General features: G+C 35.4%; 1 pseudogene; it reads left to right on the forward strand.

Annotated features, from left to right (window-relative positions):
- The first annotated feature begins 789 nt into the window (after window positions 1-789).
- LOC149243227 (F-box only protein 13-like) lies at window positions 790-5,774 on the forward strand (annotated as a pseudogene).
- Window positions 5,775-9,498: the final 3,724 nt, after the last annotated feature.

Genomic DNA, 9,498 nt, shown 5'->3' on the forward strand with positions numbered 1-9,498 from the left:
TATTTAAACAGAATTTTATCAGGTTTATCAAGAGCTGATTGTAATGGTGATTGAATAAATGAGGTATGGAATGTGGATTGTGCAAACAGATTTGAATATTGATTGTTTGACAATTTGATGCTTATGAAATGGTTGAGATGAAAAGTATTTTGAAAATACCAAGGATTGGTGTTTTTAAATAGAGGAAAAAGTTGAGGCGCATGCTTGCATATGAATGTATGGAAAAGATCCTGGTTAATGCAAGCTCTAAGCTTGCGTCAAATTTAATTTTTGGTAAGATGATATGTTTTTGAAGAATAGAATATTGTAGTCTTTGCATTGAAATATTATTGCAACTAACAGATAAAGGAAGCTGGTGAAAGTTTCTAGGTGAAACATAGAGGTGGCAGAACCTTGAGGAAATCCAATAGAGATTGGATAAGGAAGACAGTTGTAAACAGGGAGATGAGTTGAAGCCAGGAAGAGCAAAGAGAAGTGCTCAAAGGAGGTTCCGGAGATAGAACCAATTGCTTGCCAAAAGACCGAGTGAGGAGGGCTTGGTGAGGTAAGTGGCGGCAGGACAGGACTTGCTGCGAAAGAGGCTTTAGTGCAACTCATGGTAAAGTGAGTAAGGAACTCATAGAGATGGAAAGGATGATGACTAGTGACAGTCGTCACAAAGGTTCTGAAATAAATCACAGCAGAGGACAAAAGGAGAAGGATGCCAAGGCAGTTGGCATACAGAGACAGTTAAGCAAAGAGGAATATGAGAGGGAGAAGGCTGAGATAGCAGTTCAGCTTGAGGTATTAATGGAGATGTTGCAAAGAAATGAGGAAGACCAAAAGCGTGGTTACGTCATGAGAAAGAAGTTGAGGTGGCAGAGACTACAAGAGAAGTGGAATCATCAGGTAAATTTGCAGTTGATAAAGGAACTAAGGGAACTTGAACAGGTTATTGATGCTAGACAGAGGATAGAGAAGCTCGAAACAGTTGAGCTACAGCAAAATGAAGATGCTGAAGAAGAGGTTGAAGTTTCGCTATGTTACCCAGAGAGTGGACCATTACTTTTTGAAAGTGATGAAGAGCTAGAGGAGTTGAATCATATGAATGATTCAAGGCAGCCCAAAGATTTGACGGCTGAAGCATCAAACAAGACCGTAAGGTCTTGTGATTTTAAAACTAATGATTTGTGTGTGATTGCAGGTTTGGAAGAAGAAGAAGAACATCTACTGAAGGATGTTAAGGAAGATCTAGCAGAAGACAGACCATGTGAGGAAATGGAAGATCGTGTAAAATTTCCAAAGTCCACTCCAAGTAAAATCATTGCGTTATATAAAGAAATGGACTTTCAAAGGAGGAAATTGGAAGAACAGAGGATGAATGTCCAGGATAGATTGCTGATGAAGGATGACAAAGCAGTTGTCATAAAAGAAGTTGCAGATGATGAGCAAAGGAATGTTGCAGAGGGAAAGGAAGATTGGGAGGCCGCAACATTCATAGTGACAGTACAAACTGAGCAAGCCGTCTTAGCTCAGCAGACAGCTGGAAATCAGCAGCCGGGAGATTATTTGGACCAAGAGATTGAAAGTATCAGAAGACTGATGACTAAAGAATCCTGGAAGAGACCAGCAGCAGGAAGAAAGAAAAGGAGCGACAACAAGAGAATAACAGTGAAAGATTGCAAGAGTAGAGCAAGTGGAGCACTACAACACAAAATATGGAAACCTGGAAGACAACAACAATGAAGCAAGCAACAAGCACGGAAGGATTACAAAATAAATTTTGGGATCCAGGAGGAGATATCCAGATTTATGACCAGGTGGTCATGAATTTTCTTACATGGGGAGTCTGATGCAGGAGCATCAAGACCTTTTTCTCCATTTGTAAATATGGGGTGTGATAATGTTAATTTGTAAATATGGGGTGTGATGATTTTTAATATTTTATTAAATAATTTGAATTAAATAGGAGAAGGTGAGGATTTATGTAAATATCCTTTTATTAATAAAAGGATATGAGGAAATTTAATGAATTGAAAGATTTTAGGGATAAAAACCTATCCTTTAGGGATGTTGAGAAACTTAGGGGTTTGTTGAGGATTTTAAGAGATTGAGCATTTAATTAAATGATTTTTAAAAGTGTGTAAATAGGAATGGGTTTGAGAGAGGAAAATAGAGAAAAGTGAGAAGAGTAGAGAGCTGGTTGGGAGCCTTTGGGCAATTTGTAAGGGCCACAAATTCTGATTATCTGGCCACGTTTGTAAGTAATTGTTTTGTTTTAAAACATATATACACAGATTTTATGATTGTGAAATCACTGTAATGGTTGAGGATTTGCAATTGATAGACATAACCTGTGTGTTAATGCTTGCAAGTGCTGTTGAATTTGATGGAATAATATAGCCCGTGCGGAAGACGGTTGGGGCATTTTGTTGTTGAATTTCATGCATATATATAATTTTCTGAGCATCAAGGCAGCGTAGGGACTGTTCTATTCCAATACACAGGTATAGGCGTGGGGTTTCATTACTCCTTTGATCAAATGTAGGAATATATGTATGGTTGCTTGCTCATGGTGTTCGTTGAATGAAGAATGGAACTGGAATTGAAATACCGTAACCGTGCATCAACAAAACTGCGCATTAAAAATTGTGGATTGTGTATCTTCACACAGTTGGAGGCAGAGTATATGTAGCAGCTCATTGTGAACAATAACATGCGGTTTATATAAACCTGTGCGCATGGTTGCATATATATAGGTATAACCAGTGTTTAGTTCCGGAGCAGGGTTTATGCGCGTGGGACAACATATGTCATGATTTGGACCGAGTATAAGTTGGATGCGCGCGTGGATATGCTGGACGCATGTATAACATTTAGAATGATGCCGTAAACAGTGATCAACTGTTGTCATTCCAATCACCGGGTTCCCACCACTGAAACACCTGTTCCTTTGAGGTTAATGGTTGGGGCAGGCAGGCCGTGTTCGTGGGTTGCATACAACAATACTAAAGCAGTGCATTAATAAAACCGTAGGTGCATATATACCTGTAGGCGCACCGAATGTAGAAATAAAGCTTGGCGCAATTGAGGAAATCACCGTGTATGTATAACTTATGTCTTGTATGCCTCATGCGCGTGAATTGTGGATTTGAATTGGAATACCCTGAACTAGCAAAAGTTGCGGTGTTTTTCTATTGTATGGACAGAGGAATTGTGAATTGTGGATTTGAATTGGAATACCGTGGATTAATTAAACAGTGAAGCTCACTCTGTATATAAGTGCTGGAGCGTTGATTTTTGTTTGCAGGAGTGCGTGATTGTATATGTATGAACTGTGTTTAATTCTAGAGCAGAGGCTGTCTGTGCGCATATTCCTATGATGATCATTGCAGCGTATTTTCCAAATGGAGATTTGAGTAGTTGCCTCCAAAAGAAAGGCCAGCTTGTTATAAAAAGGAAAGGGCGCACATGTGGATTATGTAAGGAGAAACTTTGTATATGATTGGCTCTAGTGAATCATATGACCGCATTTTGAATTGGAAAAAAAACTGAAGAGCGTTTGTTTCACAACGTTTGAAAGATCCTGGTTATTTGCAGGCCTAACCTGTGTCAGATGATTACAAGGAAAAATGATGAGTATATATCATCGATTAAGAAATAATTGCAAAAGGTTTTTGATATGACAAATTTAGGTTTACTTCATTATTACCTTAGAATTGAAGTTGATAAAAAACCTCAACATATTTTTCTCTCAGAGGAAGTATGTGGAAATTTATTGAACAAATATGGAATGATGGGTTGTAATTATGTTGCCACTCTAAAGGAACAAAATATGAAACTTACTTCAGAGGAAGGAAAACCATTTGAAGATCCAACAAAGTACAACAAATGTATTGAAAGTTTGATTTATCTCTCTACTACTCATCCTGACATAAATTTTGTTGTAGGGGTACTTTCCATATTTATGCATCAATCTTGTGAAGGTCATTGGGTAGAAGTAAAGATAATACTTAAATATATAAAAGGGACTCACATATGGCATCAAATATTCCAAAGTTCCAGACTTCCATCTTACTAGTTATTCAGATTCACATTTTGATGGTGATAAGGAGCATGGAGTCTCAACTTTTGGTTGTTTGATGAATCTTGGATCAATAGCTATTAGTTGAATATCACAAAAACAATCTATTCCTGTTGATTCTACCACTTACGCCGAATATGTTGTAGCAGCTCTAACTACAAAATAAATAATTTGGCTTTGCAAAATACTTGAAGATTCATAAGAGAAATGAAAGACTTCAACTCCTCTATTCGTTGAAAATTCTTCTGCAATTCGATTGGCCAAGAATCCAAAATTTCATGATCAAACCAAATATATCAACAATAAGTATCATATAAAAAATAAATACAATATATAGATATATGTTTTATATAATGTGATTCTCATTATTTTTCTTGTGCTTAATTGTTGAGTGCAGATTTCTTGCAGCTTTGTTACTATTTCTGACATCCTCTTATGTGCAACATTATGCCTGGAACATCATCAAAATGAGGGATTGTGATGGAGAAGCAACTGGTTCTTGTAGTCCTAAAAATAAGTAATATGGTAACTCATGATGAAGCAGCTCAAAACAGAAGAGTAGAAAGTTAAATGCATCAATTTTATGTGAGGATTCTATGATAATAGATAACATATCTTGTGCTAAACTTCATGATGATTTATTAGCAAGGGTGTTTGCACGGATTCCTGTGTCTCACTTCTTCAATTTTGGTTCAGTATGCAAAGGATGGAATTCAATGATATATTCTCCAAGTTTTTTGAATTCTTGTTCAGAAGTCCCATTTTGTTGTCCATGGTTCTACGTGGTGGACTCCAAGTTTGATCAAGGAATTTTAGATGACATAGATGTCAAAAAAATGGCACCATATCAATATCCCCTCTTCTCTGAGAAAAAATGTGAAGTGCAAACCAATGTCATCTGCAGGAGGACTTATTTGTTTTGGGTAATCTCTTGGAAATTTCATTGTGTGCAACCCTCTCACCAGATAGTGTTGCATATTACCACATCTAAATATTACTCAGACCATACATGCTATCACTATGGTTGCAACTAAAAATTCATATAAGGTAATACTCACATATGGGGATTTTCCTACATTTTTCATGAAGGTATATGATTCATCAATATGTTACTGGAGTCAACCATCTATAAGTTGTAACATAAAGGAGAGAAGGTATGGAAAATGCTATTTGAAACAAAATTTAGTAGCAATGATGGAACTATGTAGTTTTTGAACATAGGAGGTAATGTAATTGCTTCAAATGTCTGGAGAAGTCCTTCAAAGGAGTATTCTTCCATCTTGACATCATGATATGGTGGTGAATATATAGTATATTTTTTGAAGAGAGGGGGAAAAGTAGTGGATTGTAATACTCACAAAAACCTGTGGTATGAATACCCCTCTCTTTTACCATCACCACTTGAGTATTCTCTAGACATTATGACTTGTGGGGGACATATATCCGTGGCATTCCTCCTGGAATTTTTGGAAAGTGCCCATGTGATAATATGGGAATATAAGGACACACATTCTAAGTGGGTGCAAGTCTTAGCAATGCCCCCTTCAATGTATTAGCAGTACTATGCAAAAAAATTGATATCAACTATATAGGTTATGACAACTTGATAATTATTTGCATAAGTTCTGGCCAATTCAGCAGTCAAGTCTTGTGTAACATCTTGGAAAACTCATGGCTAGAATTCAACAAGTATTCTTATCATTGTTTGTAAATAAAATTTCCACGTGCAACATAACTAGTGTATGTATTATAAATGAAATCTTGATGTATACCATAAGAAACTATAAATATAAGAAAATGAGATGAAGATCTCAACTTTTTAACAATTCTAAGATCCAAGCCATTGTCAAATTTACTCTATTATGTGATTAAGTGCATTTCTTGAGTTTTTGTCAAGGCTAAATACATTGTATTTATGATCTATATTTTCATGTGTCAAGAATGTGACAAATCTAACTTAGACTTGAAGCAAACTATTTTTTTTTCAATATCAAATAATTCTTCACTAATTGCATCTTGTTGAGGAACCTCAGAAAATCGAACGTTGTGCATATTTATGCCATGTGAGTGACTAACATCCCTCATATATTTTTAGCTGTAAACATATATTTAGCATGACTCAGTCCAAGGATTTTTGTTCTAAAATGTGACAAACTGTTTATTAGAACTTGGAATCTTACCACCGACTTTTCCAACTAAATGATCACTATTCTGTGATGGATTACTATTATCATCATCATTCTTATTAGTTATGCTAATCACATAAATGTTCCCTATTAGCCCAACAATATATATGCTGTAAAATAATATATGAAAATACTCCAATATGAAACAATCCATGGAGTTCATAATGTCTCCAGTAATGTTATCAAGGATAAAATAAAGAATAAGAAATTAAAACATGGTCTATACATTGGCATTATTACAAGAATACTTGCAGAAACAGGTGCAATTGGAGCAGTTTTGTTGATCACTAGAAAGTAAAACAAGTCCTTCAAATAAGCTACAATAGTTCACTACAAGAGGCCTATCATACCCAAGCAAAAAGATGGAAGTGTCAGAGGGAAAAATGTTTTCAAGGAGCAAATGACAGGCACAACAGATTTGATAATGCTTACATACACATTGGATCAGTTCAATAAAGCAATTGAGAACTTCATTCCTAATTGTAGAATAGAAGGTTTTTTCTACCATGGTACTTGAGTGGTACCCCTTTGGCTATTAAGCATATCAAGGAAGGGATTTCAGATGAGCTAAGAAGTTTGTGCCAAGTTCAACAAAATAATCTTATTGGGTTCCCAGGGATCCGCAATGAAGGTGAGGATCATTCTTACCTGGTGTTTGAATATGCATAAAATGGGTCTCTCAGTGATTGGATTCATGGTGGTTTAGTCATGAAAAACAAATTTATAACCTCATGTTCTCCCTTCTGGACATTGGATAATAGGCTCCATATCTTTCTTGATGTGGCCATGGGATTTCATTATGTACATGAACACAAACATCGTAGTTATGTGCACAAGGACATCACAAGCAACAATATTATGTTGAATGCAGAATTGAAGGCCAAGATAGCAAATTTAAACATGGGTACCAAGCATAATAGCTCAGGTACACCTACATACATGGCTCCTAAATACATTTCTCATGGGAAAGTGACCACAAAGATTGATGAAGACAACAAAAGTTTTCTTGGCTAAAACCATAGGCCCTTTGTTGGAAGCCAACAATCCAACAACAGAATTGAAGGGTTGGATGGATACTTCATTGCATGAAGTATATGCCATAGACCATGCTCTACACCTCGCCAAACTTGCAAAGTCATATGTTGAAGAAAATCCATTAGCTAGGCCCACCATGGTTGAGATTACTTAGATACTTACAACATTAGGGGAGGCACCATTAGTTAAAGAAGAGATGTCAATTGGTGCCAACAACATCAGTAATGTCTAAAGAAGGTGAAATAACAGAGATGTCAATGGATTCCAACAACATCATTAATGTTCAAGGCAAGTGAAATAGTTTAACTGTTACAAGAATGTATCAGGCATATATAAGTGAAAAAACCGGTTTTGTTTAACTTGTTTCCAAGACACCTAATTTACTTTTGTGGTTGTGTTTGGGAGCCCTTTTTTATAAAATTCCCAGCGTACATTCATTGTTCATATAATAGTTAAAGAAATCAATTTATTCCAAAAAAGAAATGTCCTTTAGATATCCAGTACAGGGTATGTGGTAACCTATTATTAGTAGCAAGGTATTTGATTACAATACATAAAAACCCATTACAAGTCATCAACAATACAATCACATCTAATGTTACACCATTAATAGTTAAAAACAGTTGCGAACAAAAGCTAGCATGGACAAACTTGTCCAGCCACGAATAAACACAATCTTATGCAATGCACCAACATATATTGAAAAATATTTTGAAGAAAAGAATGTGTCTTAACTAATCATATCGTAACCATAATGTTTTAATGACAATCACAAGACCATGAACCAATTACTTTTCTCAAATATATTTGTCCATATACATGGAATATATTACATTTGTCCATAAATTTGTCACCCATACAAAAAACCATAATCGTTACGAGTTTGGGAAAAATAATACATTAACGGTTTCTTCTTTAGTGAAAGAACCATGCCATGATAGACCCAAGAAAAATGATAACAACAACCCATTCGCATAATGGGGACCTATCTTGATGTTGATCAATGATTTCTGTTGCAGTGGATAGTGATCCTATGTCATATTTGACATCTACATCTACACTTAACAATGCTTTGGACATTATATCACTAGACATCTTTTGGATGTTTGCAAAGTAAGTGATGGTAAAATATTGAAATTGACTAATCCAATTTATTGCTTCCCTATAAAGGGGTTTTAAATTGTCCTTTTGAACCCGATAGGTTTCTTTCATTTGATTACATATTAGCTTCGAGTTGGTGAAAACTTCAATATCATTGACATCATGTTTTTTTGCCTCTTTCATCCCTTCAACAAGGGTAATGTAGTATGCTCCATTGTTTGTCATCCTTCCAGGCACTTCTCTCCTTCCGTGGAACACATGATTTGTCTCCATATTGTGAAGGACAAATTTCACAACTGCTTGAATTGGATTTGGAAAGCACGACACTTCAATGCATAAAATCCACTTTTGCACCATTTTTTACACTTAGAAGACCTGGAAAATAAGATAACAATAAATTCATATTAGACAAGTTAATACTCAACATGTTTTTCAGTGATATATAATTGAAAAAATTAGTTATGTATTCCTAATATATTCCACTAATTTATAATTCATTGAACAATCATAAACCATTCCATTCTTCTTTCCTTTTATGCCTTTCAAATATCAGGACAAGGAAAAACAATTTAAAAATATCATACATCAGTTAATCAGAAAACATATCAACTCAACCATAGCCAACAAGGAGATATCATTCTATAGTATGTACCATTCAAACATGAGCATCAAGTACCTATCCAACAAAAGGGAATTGAGAAAAATTGACCCAAAGGCTACTCCAAAGCAAAGTATTGGAGTATGCTAGATTTGTAACAGATGCCAAACTATAAACATTACTTGAAATATGAATTTGGATGTAAAATATGCATCATTGAATGTGAAAACAAAAAGAGATCTGGTTTAACTCCATCGTACTATGGGGTTCAACTCTAGGGCATTGTGGGCAATACAGATCCATCCAAAAAGCCTTTCTTTTAAGATCAGTCTAAAGATTCAAAAAGGCTTGAATATTCTGTAATGTAATGAAACAATAATTAATAATCCATCATTGATAGTAGAGAATTGATAAGCAAATAACACATCTATGGAAACCAAAAAGCACCGTCAATTTACGAACCAACCAAGTCCTCACTGATGGAAAGGGAGGTTGTTAGCTTCTATCTATATATA

Source organism: Pinus tabuliformis, chromosome 8, assembly GCF_031772625.1.
Source record: "Pinus tabuliformis cultivar Carrire ecotype Pingquan chromosome 8, CPIR1, whole genome shotgun sequence".
NCBI classification, from domain to species: Eukaryota; Viridiplantae; Streptophyta; class Pinopsida; order Pinales; family Pinaceae; genus Pinus; species Pinus tabuliformis.